General features: G+C 50.3%; 1 protein-coding gene across 1 annotated transcript in view; it reads right to left on the bottom strand.

The window, feature by feature from the left end:
• Positions 1 to 14,834, bottom strand: part of LOC134409442 (protein FAM169B-like) — a 77,918-nt gene that overhangs the window by 38,902 nt on the left and 24,182 nt on the right. The gene's annotated exons all lie outside the window — the stretch shown is intronic.

Genomic DNA, 14,834 nt, shown 5'->3' with positions numbered 1-14,834 from the left:
CTACGTTTGTCCATAGAGTTATGGTGCTGTAAGAACAAGGTTATTTGTTTTCACCATTTGTGTTTATTAGTATGCCTATACTTACTTTCCAGTGTTCGGGGAAGATTTCCTTAAGATTTTTATTATTAAAAAGCTATCTTCAAAACTTTCATGATCCCTAGCCAGCATAGGATGATGGTAATAGTAGTCCAACTTATCTGCAGGGCAGCAGTTTGTGGCAGGCTGATTTGAACCGTTATATCAGCGGTTCTCAACCTGTGGGTCGGGACCCCTTTGGGGGTCGAATGACCCTTTCACAGGGGTCGCCTAAGACCATCGGAAAACACATATTTCCGATGGTCTTAGGAAACTGTATTGACTGAACTATGTCATGTATCATCTTTTGTATTATTAAAGCTATTGTTATGTATTATTTTCATTAGCAAACCATCCCATGACAATGGATCGTGTAGAGAAGAACGAAAATAATTTTATGGTTGGGGGTCACCACAACATGAGGAACTGTATTAAAGGGTCGCGGCATTAGGAAGGTTGAGAACCACTGCGTTATATCATTCACCACATTCAAAACAACAATGGATATTTTAAAGAGTTCTTTTTTGAAGGAGGATAAAATGAGGGGGTTGTGTCTATTGATATGAATTATCTGGCAAACACTACTGGAATAGCCTGGGGGCATTGAGTGGGTATGGAAGTTATTATGGAAGCATGTTGGAAACTACAGATAGGCGAGGAGAGAGGACAGGAAGTGTTTTCAAAATGGGGATCTGTACAAAAGTCTGATTGAAATGTGGCAAAGGAAAGAAGCCAGGGAAATGTGTCTTAATCAAAGCAACAAGTCAAAGAAAACGAGTTGAGCTATAAACCTGCTCTGAATTTCCTTCCAAAACATTTTTTGTTCAACTACTAGAGAAGTGCTCCACATTTAAAGTACCGCAGCCAGCCAATTCAGATATTAGGTTACACTCCAGAAACTCAAGACAATGCACTTCTGTTTACAGAAACATTCTCTCTGTTTCTGCTCCAGGTGTGGATTTATTATCCTAAACATTCCTAAAGCGCTTACAAAATGGAGGTCCCCAGTTTTGAAGATACCTTTTTAATAATACAATTCTTAAAGAAATCTTTCCCCAAACGCTGGAAAGTATAGGCAAACTAATAAACACGAACGGTGATAACAAGTAACCTTGTTCTTACAGCACTATAAGGGAGAATCCGCACATCGTTCCGAGATCGCTTCTAAGCGACCCCAGAGCGGCGTGAAAGCGAGCGTGTAACTTGCCTTTTGAAGAGCCGACGAAGAGACGTCCTTCCCGCCGCCCCCACCACCTGCAGACCTCCTTGCCGAGCGGCGAGGAGAGCTCGGCTGAAGAAGGCGGGGTTGAGAGCGGAAGAAGCTCTCCACCCCGCCTTCTTCCCCCGAGCGCTCCGTCCCAACCGCCGAGGAGGGAGGTGGGTGGCGGCGGCAGTGCGAAGGACGTCTCTCCGTCGGCTCTTCAAAAGGCAAGTTACACGCTCGCTTTCACGCCGCTCTGGGGTCGCTTAGAAGCGATCTCAGAACGACGTGCGGATTCCCCCTTGGTCTATGGACAAACGTAGATGTCCTATTCCAAGGCATGACCATTGGTACATGGTCCGTCTAGTTGAGTACTGTCTACTGCTTACTTTCTGCATGGCAGAGGTTCTTCAAGATTTCTAACAGAAATGTTTCCCAGTCCTTCTGCCAGAAATCTTTTTTTCAAAAACTATAAATACCAAGGAACTGAAGCTGGGATCTTTTGCATGCAAGGCTGCACTCTACCACTGTGGTGTCGTGGTGAATTTCAAAGTGCAGCAACTCACCCTGAGAGCGGCCAAAGCCATGTCCTGAAGGAGGGTCCATAGTCACCATGCCACTATTAGGCTGACCATATGAAAACGAGGACAGGGCTCTTGAAACTTTAACAGTTGCATAGAATAGGGATTTTCAGCATGTGTCATTTGTATGCATGCAGCACCTGGTGAAATTCCCTCTTCATCGCAACAGTTAAAGCTGCAGGAGCCCTGCCCTCTTGACCAGATACATAAGAGGGCAGAGCTCCTGCAGCTTTAACTGTTGTGATGAAGAGGGAGTTTCACCAGGAGGGAATCTACACGTCGTTGTGAGGGCGCTTACATGCGCCCCCAGAACGACTGTGTAGACCGAGAAAGAAGAGACGGAGGAAGAGGCAGAGGAGGAGGCGGCTGGGGAACCGGCCGCGTCCTCCGCCTCTTCCTCCATCTCTTCTTTCTCGGTCTACACAGTCATTGTGGGGGCGCACTGGGGGCGTATGTAAGCGCCCTCACAACGACATGTAGATTCCCTCCAGGTTCTTCATATATACAAATGATGCATGCTTAAATTCCCTTTTCTATGCAACTGTTAAAGATACAGGAGCCCTGTCCTCCTTTTCATATGGTCATATACTGCTTTTTAGGGGTGTGCACGGACCCCCCGCTCCGCTTCACTTGCAGATCCGCCATTTTTCGGAGCGGGTCGCTCCGCCCCGCCCCCGCTCCGCCCACTTCCGCTCCGCTCCGCTCGGAGCTCCGGATCCGGATCCGGAGCTCCGTTTTTGCCCCCCCATAGGGTTGCATTGAAAGCTAAAAAAGTAAACAACTTTTTTTCCGTTGAAGTTAGAAACCTCACGTTTGGCACCATGACACCTCATGGGCGTATACACACACACGCCAAGTTTCAAGGCAATCCCATCATCCCCTGATTTTTGGCGAATTTTTGAAAATCGGGCACCCCATTCACACCCCTTGGGATAGCTCCGTCAATTTGCATGTTAGAAACCTCAAACTCGGCACCAGGGCAGCTTATCCATGTGTCCACATGCACGCCAAGTTGCAAGCAAATCCCATCATCCCCTGATTTTTGGCGCGGCTCTACCCTCTAACGCACCTCCCATAACCCTAATTCACACCCCTTTAGATAGCTCCGTCAATTTGCACGTTAGAAACCTCAAACTCAGCACCATGATAGCTTATCCACGTGTCCACATGCACGCCAAGTTTCAAGGCAATCCCATCATCCCCTGATTTTTGGGGAATTTATGAAAATCGGGCACCCCATTCACACCCCTTGGGATAGCTCCGTCAATTTGCATGTTAGAAACCTCAAACTCGGCACCAGGGCAGCTTATCCATGTGTCCACATGCACGCCAAGTTGCAAGCAAATCCCATCATCCCCTGATTTTTGGCATGGCTTAACTCACCCCAAATTGTCCCATTCTACAACTACGTCAATTTGCACGTTAGAAACCTCAAACTCAGCACCATGATAGCTTATCCACGTGTCCACATGCACGCCAAGTTTCAAGGCAATCCCATCATCCCCTGATTTTTGGGGAATTTATGAAAATCGGGCACCCCATTCACACCCCTTGGGATAGCTCCGTCAATTTGCATGTTAGAAACCTCAAACTCGGCACCAGGGCAGCTTATCCATGTGTCCACATGCACGCCAAGTTGCAAGCAAATCCCATCATCCCCTGATTTTTGGCGCGGCTTAAACTTTTTAACTCACCCCAAATCAAGTCCCATTCTACAACTACGTCAATTTGCACGTTAGAAACCTATCCTTTGGTCCCATGACAGCTTACCCATGTGTCCCCATGGACACCAAGTTTCAAGGCAATCCCATCATCCCCTGATGTTAGGGGAACTTTTGAAATTTGAACACTCCAGTATGTCAGGGATTTAAAGTTGCAATTGCAGACAGCTCAATGGGGCCAGTTCCAAGGCAATCCCAACATGCCACGAGATAACCCTAAATCTTCTGGCACATTTGAAAAAGGGATTATTGAATTTGATAAAGTCTAAGTGAGCGCAGGAAGGACTTCTCCCCTTAGTCAAAGCAAGACACATACACCATCGCTGCAAGGCGGGAAGGGGAGAAGGGAGGGAAAGCAGGCAGGCAGCATGCATTGTAGTGCCGCAAGGATGGCTTGAGCACTAACGCATAGCAAACCAACCCATAAGTGGGCGCAAAGTGAGGCAAAGATGGCTGGTTGTTTCTTTCTAAGCCAGCAGTTACGCCTTGAGGGGCACAGAGGAGGACGACTGGGAGCAAGCGTGCCGGAGGGTGCTGGCCACGAACCGCAAAGCCCATCTCCCAGGCACCAGGCGGGCAGAGCAGGCGAGGAGTCAGTCCTGGCAGATGCCCCACCACAGCAGCACCCCGGGGGAGGCGGGCAGACAGGCAGGCAGGCATGGGTTGGCGGGCCCAGAAAAGCTGGTACCTTGCACAAGTAAGCCATAGATCTGTGGGGGAGTCAGTCCCAGCAGATCCAGCTACCTCACAAGGATGGCTCCCAGGCAGGCGGGCAGGCGCCTCCACTGTAGTGGCTGTGCTCAACTCGGCGGGCGCACTACAAGACGAGTTGAAGTGAGAGCTCACTTCTCAGGAAATGTAGTGGCTGTGCTACGGGAGATCGGTGGACTGCTGGAGCTTAGCTTTTTCTCTGAGGGGAAGTCCATGAGTTGAAGTGACAGCTTGCTTCTCAAAGACAGGGTTACAGCGGAAGAGGGGTGGGACGAGACCGGGGAGACAAGCTCGACCAGTGACTACTACTAATCCCCACATCCTGGAGGACCACAGCATCCCACACAAAGTGGCTGTGGTGAAGTCAATGGCTGTCATGAGTCGAAGTGAGTGCTGACTTCTCAGGAGGAAACTTAAACTGTCCCTAGTATGCACTAAGTGGCTGTGCTATGGGAGTTCGGTGGACTGTTGGAGTACCAGCCACAATTGGGGAAGTGAATGAGTTTCAGTGAAAGGTTGCTTCTCAAAATCAGCACACAGATCAAGGACTCCATTTGATCCCCGAGCTATCTAAAGGGTGACCCGTGGACTGCTGGAGTTTTCCTCCGGTTCCCGGTGGCTGGGATGGGTCTCGGCTTCTCAAAGCCATGGCACTGCTGCATATGCAGTGCAGCTTCTCGAAAGAGAGCTGTCCCACGGAAAAACGGTGCATTACTGGAGCTTAGCTTTTTCTCAAAGGGGAAGTCAATGAGTTGAAGTGAAAGGTTGCTTCGGAAGTCTATGGCTTTCATGAGTTTCAGTGACAGCTTGCTTCTCAAAGAGGGCGTTACAGCGGAAGAGGGGTGGGACGAGACCAGGGAGAGGAGCTCGACCAGCTGCTGCGACTAATCCTCACCCACATCCTGGAGGACCACAGCATCCGCAGTAGTGGCTGTGGTGAAGTCAATGGCTGTCATGAGTTGAAGTGAGTGCTCACTTCTCAGGAAAATTAAACTGTCCGTACACACTAAGTGGCTGTTCTATGGGCGATCGGTGGACACCTGGAGTACCACCCGCACATAGGGGAAGTCCATGAGTTGAAGTGACAGCTTGCTTCTCAAAGATAGGGTTACAGCGGAAGAGGGGTGGGACGAGACCGGGGAGAGAAGCTCGACCAGTGGCTACTACTAATCCCCACATCCTGGAGGACCACAGCATCCCACACAAAGTGGCTGTGGTGAAGTCAACGGCTGTCATGAGTCGAAGTGAGTGCTCACTTCTCAGGAGGAAACTTAAACTGTCCCTGTGCAGTCAGTGGTTGGGGAGAGAGGCACGGCCAGCTGTGCCTCCACCGTAGGGGCTGTGCTCAAGTGTCTGAACTTGGAGTCGAAGTGAGAGCTCAAAATTGCTCCATATGAGACTGGGGAGAGAAGCTCGACCAGCTTCTGCTACTAATCCTCACCCACATCCTGGTGGAACAAAGCATCCACCGAGAAGTGGCTGTGGTGAAGTCAATGGCTGTCATGAGTTGAAGTGAGTGCTGACTTCTCAGGAGGAAACTTAAACTGTCCCTACGCACTAAGTGGCTGTGCTATGGGCGATCGGTCGACTACTGGAGTACCACCCGCACATAGGGGAAGTCCATGAGTTGAAGTGACAGCTTGCTTCTCAAAGATAGGGTTACAGCGGAAGAGGGGTGGGACGAGACCGGGGAGAGAAGCTCGACCAGTGGCTACTACTAATCCCCACATCCTGGAGGACCACAGCATCCCACACAAAGTGGCTGTGGTGAAGTCAACGGCTGTCATGAGTCGAAGTGAGTGCTCACTTCTCAGGAGGAAACTTAAACTGTCCCTGTGCAGTCAGTGGTTGGGGAGAGAGGCACGGCCAGCTGTGCCTCCACCGTAGGGGCTGTGCTCAAGTGTCTGAACTTGGAGTCGAAGTGAGAGCTCAAAATTGCTCCATATGAGACCAGGGAGAGGAGCTCGACCAGCTGCTGCGACTAATCCTCACCCACATCCTGGAGGACCACAGCATCCGCAGTAGTGGCTGTGGTGAAGTCAATGGCTGTCATGAGTTGAAGTGAGTGCTCACTTCTCAGGAGGAAACTTAAACTGTCCCTATGCACTAAGTGGCTGTGCTATGGGAGTTCGGTGGACTACTGGAGTACCAGCCGCAATTGGGGAAGTGAATGAGTTTCAGTGAAAGGTTGCTTCTCAAAATCAGCACACTGATCGGGTCACCCAGAGGTCCACAGCCTCTACGTAGTGGCTGTGCTGAAGTCAATGACTTCCATGAGTTTAAGTGAAAGGTTGCTTCTCAAAGGCGAGGACTTGCCTGTTTCATTTTCGCAGCGAGACAGGCAGCTGCAGTAACACTCACAACCACACACACAAGGACAGCTTTTGCACAGAGGCTCATGAGTTCAAGTGACAGCTTACTTCTCAAAACCATACTTCGGGATCAGGGAGTACGTCTTCCACTCCCAGGGCACTCCAAAGGGCGACCCGTGGACTGCTGGACTTTACCTCCCTCAGTTGGGGAAGTGAATGATGAGTTTAAGTGAAAGCTTGCTTCTCAAAGACGGGTTACAGCAGAAGGGGAAGAGGAAGAGGATGAGACTGAGGAGAGAGAGGTTGCATCGGAAGTCTATGGCTTTCATGAGTTTCATGAGTTGAAGTGAGTGCTCACTTCTCAGGAAAATTAAACTGTCCGTACACACTAAGTGGCTGTTCTATGGGCGATCGGTCGACTGCTGGAGTACCTCCCACACATAGGGGAAGTCCATGAGTCGAAGTGAAAGCTCACTTCTCAGATAACTTGAATTGCGAGACTGGGGAGAGACGCTCGGCCAGCTGCTGCAACTAATCCTCCTCACCCACATCCTGGTGGAACAAAGCATCCACCGAGAAGTGGCTGTGGTGAAGTCAATGGCTGTCATGAGTCGAAGTGAAAGCTCACTTCTCAGGAGGAAACTTAAACTGTCCCTATGCACTAAGTGGCTGTGATATGGGCGTTCGGTGGACTGTTGGAGTACCAGCCGCAATTGGGGAAGTCCATGAGTTGAAGTGAGTGCTCACTTCTCAGGAAAATTAAACTGTCCGTACACACAAAGTGGCTGTGGTATGGGCGATCGGTGGACACCTGGAGTACCACCCGCACATAGGGGAAGTCCATGAGTTGAAGTGACAGCTTGCTTCTCAGGAGGAAACTTAAACTGTCCCTACGCACTAAGTGGCTGTGCTATGGGCGATCGGTCGACTACTGGAGTACCACCCGCACATAGGGGAAGTCCATGAGTTGAAGTGACAGCTTGCTTCTCAAAGACAGGGTTACAGCGGAAGAGGGGTGGGACGAGACCGGGGAGAGAAGCTCGACCAGCGACTGTTACTTATCCCCACATCCTGGAGGACCACAGCATCCACAGTAGTGGCTGTGGTGAAGTCAATGGCTGTCATGAGTTGAAGTGAGTGCTCACTTCTCAGGAGGAAACTTAAACTGTCCCTGTGCAGTCAGTGGTTGGGGAGAGAGGCACGGCCAGCTGTGCCTCCACCGTAGGGGCTGTGCTCAAATGTCTGAACTTGAAGTCGAAGTGAGAGCTCAAAATTGCTCCATATGAGACTGGGGAGAGAAGCTCGACCAGCGACTGCTACTTATCCCCACATCCTGGAGGACCACAGCATCCGCAGTAGTGGCTGTGGTGAAGTCAATGGCTGTCATGAGTTGAAGTGAGTGCTCACTTCTCAGGAGGAAACTTAAACTGTCCCTGTGCAGTCAGTGGTTGGGGAGAGAGGCACGGCCAGCTGTGCCTCCACCGTAGGGGCTGTGCTCAAGTGTCTGAACTTGAAGTCGAAGTGAGAGCTCAAAATTGCTCCATATGAGACTGGGGAGAGAAGCTCGACCAGCGACTGCTACTTATCCCCACATCCTGGAGGACCACAGCATCCGCAGTAGTGGCTGTGGTGAAGTCAATGGCTGTCATGAGTTGAAGTGAGTGCTCACTTCTCAGGAGGAAACTTAAACTGTCCCTATGCACTAAGTGGCTGTGCTATGGGCGTTCGGTGGACTGTTGGAGTACCAGCCGCAATTGGGGAAGTGAATGAGTTTCAGTGAAAGGTTGCTTCTCAAAATCAGCACACAGATCAAGGACTCCATTTGATCCCCGAGCTATCTAAAGGGCGACCCGTGGACTGCTGGAGTGTAACCTCCCTCACCCTCAATTGGGGAAGTGAATGAGTTTCAGTGAAAGGTTGCTTCTCAAAATCAGCACACTGATGGAGTCACCCAGAGGTCCACAGCCTCTATGTAGTGGCTGTGCTGAAGTCAATGACTTCCGTGAGTTCAAGTGAAAGGTTGCTTCTCAAAGGCGAGGACTCGCCTGTTTGCTTCTCAAAAAACCATACTTCTGGATCAGGGAGTACGTCTTCCACTCCCAGGGCACTCCAAAGGGCGACCCGTGGACTGCTGGAGAGAGGCAGCCTGGCTAGTGGTGGTGGTGGTGCCAGGCATTGCCTTGCCCCCTGCTTGCACCTCACCTAAACGTGCAGTCAATCATGGACAAACGGTTGTAAACCGCCCAGAGAGCTTTGGCTGTGGGGCGGTATATAAATGTAATTAATTAAATAAATAAATAAATAAATAAATAAATAAATAAATGGAGTCTTTTGGAACTGGGTGGAAAACTATCCGGATGAGTTGACTAAGCTGTACCGGACGCCACAGAAATGAAATGAACTCAAGTGCGGTGCTTTGCCCTCACAGTCAGTCACACACACGCACGGTGACAAACTCTGCCTAGTGCCTACAGAGAAAAAACCAGCCTGCCTGAACTGTAGTGTGCCTGCCAACCCAAGGAGGGGTGGAATTAAAGGGAGCCTGCCTGTCACTCCCACGAGGGCTTGAGGGTGGGGTATCCCAGCAGGGGGAGATTGCCCTTCAGAAAGACCAGCTGCTCCACCAAGTCCGGCTCCAAGCGAGAGCGGTGAGGGGTCACTATGTCGCCCGCCATAGAGAACACCCTCTCGCTTGGAACACTGGTGGGTGGGCAGCTGAGTCGATCCATGGCCACCCGCGCCAGGTCCGGCCAAATCTGAAAACGGGATGACCAGTAGGCCAGGGGGTCCATGGAGGAGTCCTCGATGGGCTCTGACAGGTAACGCTGCACGGTGGTTGCAGCGTCATCCTGGCTGGTGGCTGGGGAGGGTCTCTGCCCAAACACGGTGTGCAGAGCCTCTTCCCAATACCCCTCGCCTGTGCTGCTGCTGGGAGGGATGCAGGTGAGGCTGCTGCTGGTGCTGCTGGTGCTGCTGCGGGGAGGGGTGGCCTGCTCCTCTGCCTCACTCTGCCCCACCCTCTTGGCCCATGCCGCCCGCACTTCGCCCACCAGCGTTTCCACCCAGTGCTGCCTGCTATTTGGCCCACAAAGCCCATCCTTCACACGAGGGTCGCACATGGCTGCCAACATGTGGACCCTGTCGGTTTGGATGGGCTCCAGCCTCCGCGTCACGCCGTCCCTCAGCCTAGTCACCGCTTCGCGGACCTCGGGCTCGAAGCGCCTGCCGGTGACGGGATCCCTGTACTCCAGAAAGTCGCCCATCTGTTTCTGGAGATGCCTGCATACAGGGATCACCTGGCTGAGGAGGGCAGAGCTTTTGCTCAGGGTCTCGGTGGCGTTCAGGAACGGCTTGAGGACCGCCACCAGCTGGGACATGGCGTCCCACTGCTGCTTGCCCAGGTGGTGGACGCCCATGTCCCTGACCCTGAACAAGTCGTGGATGGCACGCTGTTGCTCCACCATCCGCTCCAGCATCAGGTAGGTGGAGTTCCAGCGTGTCACCACATCCTGCACTAGCCTGTGCTGCGGGAGATTCAACTCCTCCTGCTTCTCCCGCAGCAAGCGACTGCCCTTGACGCTGTGGTGGAAATGGCCTGCCACCTTTCTGCAGCTCTCCAGGAGGTTACGGATCCCGGACAGGGGACCGAGGTTGGGCTTGCTGCTGCCCATCCCAAGGCCATCCCTCACCACCAGGTTCAAGACGTGCGCGATGCAGCGGACGCCCTCGAATCCGCCGTCGCGCACCGCCTTCACCATGTTGGCTCCCCCGTCCGTGACCATGTAACCGCGGGTGACCTTCTGCCCAGCTAGCCACCCATCCACCATGCGGTTCATGGCCTCCGTAATCTCCCCTGCCGTGTGGGACTGGTCCATCACTTGCGTGTGGAGGAGGGCCCAGCAGTAGCCCTCCTTGCCAGTCCCTGTAGTGCTGGATCCTTCCTGCCCCACGGCTGCCCACCAGTGTGCCGTCAGGGACAGGTAAGCGTGCACTCCGCCCTCGCTGGACCAAATGTCCGAGGTGAAGTGCACCATCCGTGCCTCTGCCTGGCACAGACGACCCAGCACTAACTCCCTGCAGGAACGGTACAGGGAAGGCACCACCCGCCTGCTCAGGGTGGTGCGACACGGCAGCTTGTAGTATGGCACCACAAGCGCCATCAGCCTCTTGAAGCCTGCGTTGTCGACGAGGCTGAATGGCTGGTCGTCCAACGCCACCATCTCACCGATTGACGTGGTGATCTGGGAGGGCGTTGGAAAACGCCATCTTGTGGTTCCATACTTCCCCCACCCCATTTCCGGCAGGGTTGCCTGCCTAACCCTTGTGGGGATGGGAGATGGAGAGCTGAGACTGGAAGTGCCAGCAGCAGCAGCAGCAGCAGCAGCAGCAGCAGCCGCCGCCTTCGGCTTTCCCCTGGAACCAGTCGCCTTGCCCGCCTCTTTCCCCAGCAAGACCGACTGGTGCTGCCTCTTAAGATGCATCTTCATGCTGCTGGTTCCATAATGCCCTGTCGATGAACCCCTGCTTAGGCTGAGTTTGCAGTGGCGACAGACAGCAAAGCGGGGATCCGCTCCCAACTCAAAGTGGTCCCACACGATGCTTGTCTTTCGTTTCCGTGGTGACACCACCAATTGCCCGCCTGAGCTCTCTGGTGTTGCCACAGAAACAGGGGTGTGGGATGAGACTGGGGAGAGAGCCTCGGCCTGCTGCTGCTCCTCCTCAGCCCCCACATCCTGGAGGCCCACCGCCTCCTCCTCCTCCTCCCCCCCCTCCACTGTGCTGAGGACCTCGTCTACGTCCATCATCGGGCTCGTGGGCTGAAAGGAGAATGAAGGAGTTGGGGATACTCCTCCTCCTCTAATGGCACTGCTGCCACGTGCCTCTTGCAAACGGGCACTTTTCCCATTCCCACCCTCAAAAAGAGAACGCCGGGCACAAGTTGCAGAAGAGAGTGGCTCTGCCTGCTGCTTGTCCTGCTTCTGTTTTGGAGCAGTCAGCCAAGGAGTTGCCCGTTTGAGTTTCACAGGAGGAGAGGAAGCCTGCTTACTGCTGGCAGACTGAGCCTTGCTGCTTTCAGCACGCCTGCTTCCTCTTTTCATGATGACTAACAAAATATTAATACTACTAATACTATGTATAAGGTACTACTAAGAATATGTATAAGAAGATATAATATGTTTAAATGTAGGGAAATGGGACAAGAACAATAAAATATACTACTACTAATATGTATGAGAATATACTAATATATATATATATATCTACTACTAAGAATATCTACAAGAATATAATAATATGTTTAAGAATATTACTAATAAATGTAGGGAAATGGGACAAGAAATGGGACAACCACTACTATAACAAGAACAAAATATGAATACTACTACTACTAATATGTATGAGAATGTATACTAATAGACTACTAAGACTATGTCAAAGAATATAATATAATATGTTTAAGAATAGGGAAATGGTGTGCGTATGCTTTCCCCAAAATGCTCAATCTGTGGCTGCCTGTTGAACTTGACAAAAGCAGCCCACTCCGTCGAAGTTACACAGAGAAGAAAAAGAGAATCCAATTTTTTTGGTATATTTGGTATATAGAAGATAGAAGGAAACACAATCAGGATTTAAGAGAGGGGAGGGGGGAAAAGAACCAACCACTACTATAATATGTATGAGAATGTATACTAATAGACTACTAAGACTATGTCAAAGAATATAATAATAATATGTTTAAGAATAGGGAAATGGTGTGCGTATGCTTTCCCCAAAATGCTCAATCTGTGGCTGCCTGTTGAACTTGACAAAAGCAGCCCACTCCGTCGAAGTTACACAGAGAAGAAAAAGAGAATCCAATTTTTTTGGTATATTTGGTATAGAAGATAGAAGGAAACACAATCAGGATTTAAGAGAGGGGAGGGGGGAAAAGAACCAACCACTACTATAAGAAGAACAAAATATGAATACTAATATAATATGTATGAGAATATATACTAATGGACTATGTGAAAGAATATAATAAAATATGTTTAAGAATATAAATGTAGGGAAATGGGACAAAAACTGTGTGTATGCTTTCAAAAGAAAGCTTTCACAAAAGCAGAACAGTCAGGCTTTAATACAGGGAAGGGGGGGGGGCAACCAACCCAACCAACCCAAACACACACTCCAAAATTCAAAAATAAAGTTTATATTAAATCAAAGTAAGGGGAAAACACAGGGCAAACTAAGCTACAAGTCAGAAAGAAGCAAACAAACACACACACACGCCAAACTAAACCTATCCTAATCTATCTCCAAAGTCCAAAGCAGGAGCACTAACTAACTAAGTGTTCCCTCCACGAACGCCAACCCACAAAGAGACACAAAACAGAAAGTTCTCAGGGTGGGTCTGCCTTAGTCCCCCCTCCAACGCTGGGATTGGAGGAGGATGCTTTCTGAGGAGATCAATTCTCATCAGGATTGGGAGTTGAATGTGCCTGTCATCGCTTCCAAAAAAATAAAAATAAAAAAATAAAAAAAACCCAAACCCCGATTTTTAAAAAAATATTGCACGTGAACCACAGCACGCAGAAAGTTGAGAGTGGTCTCAAAATGACCCCCATCCACGACTCTCTGTGCACAAGAATTTTCAGAACGATAGCTTAAACCCCCCCCCAGTTATCCCCGATTCTTTCCCTCAATGCAATCCTATGGGCGAAAAGCCGAAACGGAGCCCCGCGGTTGACCCTATTTTTAAAAAACTTCTAGCCCGCGACCCGTACGATGCAGAAAGTTGAGAGTGGTCTCAAAATGACCCCCATCCACGACTCTCTGTGCACAAGAATTTTCAGAACGATAGCTTAAACCCCCCCCCAGTTATCCCCGATTCTTTCCCTCAATGCAATCCTATGGGCGAAAAGCCGAAACGCAGTTTGAGCCCCGCGGTTGACCCGATTTTTAAAAAAATATTGCACGTGAACCACAGCACGCAGAGAGGTGAGAGTGGTCTCAAAATGACCCCCATCCACGACTCTCTGTGCACAAGAATTTCCAGAACGATAGCTTCAAAAACAACGTAGTTATGCGCGATTATTTGCCGCAATGCAATCCTATGGCGAAATGTTTTCAAGATGGCGACCGGAGCGCTCCGACTGAACTCGGAGCTCCGAAAAATGGTCGCTTCTCTTCGCCTTGCTTCTAGGGGGTCCGCGGTCCGCTCCTACTCCGCCTCTGGGTAAGGCGGAGCAGGCCAATCCGCTACTGCTTCTACGCTCCTAATCGGAGCGGAGCACATCCCTACTGCTTTTCCTTTATTGATACTTAAGGGAGCCAACACATTGGTTAAGGACCCCATTATAAAACACATACATCCAAAACAAACAAACAAACAAGCAAACGAAACACTAATCAAATCTCATAATTAAGATCATGAGCCGTGGAACCCTATGCATACCTGGGAGTAAGCTCCACAGAACTCAGTGAGGCTTACTTCTGGTTGCAGAAGTTCATCTTGTAAAATACAATTGATTTACAAATACAAAAGATTTTTCAACAGCTGAAATGCAACCTTTAGCTTTTAATTTAAAATGCAAACTATCTTGTTCCAATTTAAAACTGACTGTGTGAACTAGGAACCGCATCACAGAAAAGGAGCAAAGTATCCAGCCTCTGCAAGATTATTTCAGCATTCATAGAATCAGAATAGTAGAGTTGGAAGGGGACTATAGAGACATCAAGTCCAACCCTCTGCTCAATGCAGGAATCCACCTTAAAGATGGCTGTCCAGCTGCCTCTTGGAGGCCTCTAGGGTGGGAGAGCCCACAACTTCCCTAGGTCATGGGTTCCATTGCTGTAGTGCTCTCAGGAAGTTTTTCCTGATGTCCAGCTGGAATCTGGCTTAATGTAACTTGAGCCCATTAGTCTATGTCCTGCACTCTGGGAGGATTGAGAAGAGATCCTGGCCCTCCTTTGTGTGACAACCTTTCAAGGACTTGAAGAGTGCTATCATGTCTCCCCTCAATCTTCTCTCAAGGCTAAACATGCCCTGTTCTTTCAGTCTCTCAGTTTCCAGACCCCTGATCATCCTCGTTGCCCTCTTCTGAACCCCCTCCAGCTTGTCTGCATCGTTCTTCAATTGTGTTGCCCAGGACTGGACAAAATACTCAATACTTCTTTGATTTCCTCTGTGCTAATCTGTCACAATCAACAGTACAACTTGTGGGCTCCCATCCAGGCATTTCTTGAGGCC

The sequence above is a fragment of the Elgaria multicarinata genome, chromosome 16, assembly GCF_023053635.1.
Source record: "Elgaria multicarinata webbii isolate HBS135686 ecotype San Diego chromosome 16, rElgMul1.1.pri, whole genome shotgun sequence".
In the NCBI taxonomy this organism is placed as follows: Eukaryota; Metazoa; Chordata; class Lepidosauria; order Squamata; family Anguidae; genus Elgaria; species Elgaria multicarinata.
Note: the sequence above shows the minus strand (reverse complement) of the source record. Positions and strands in the feature narration are given on the sequence as shown.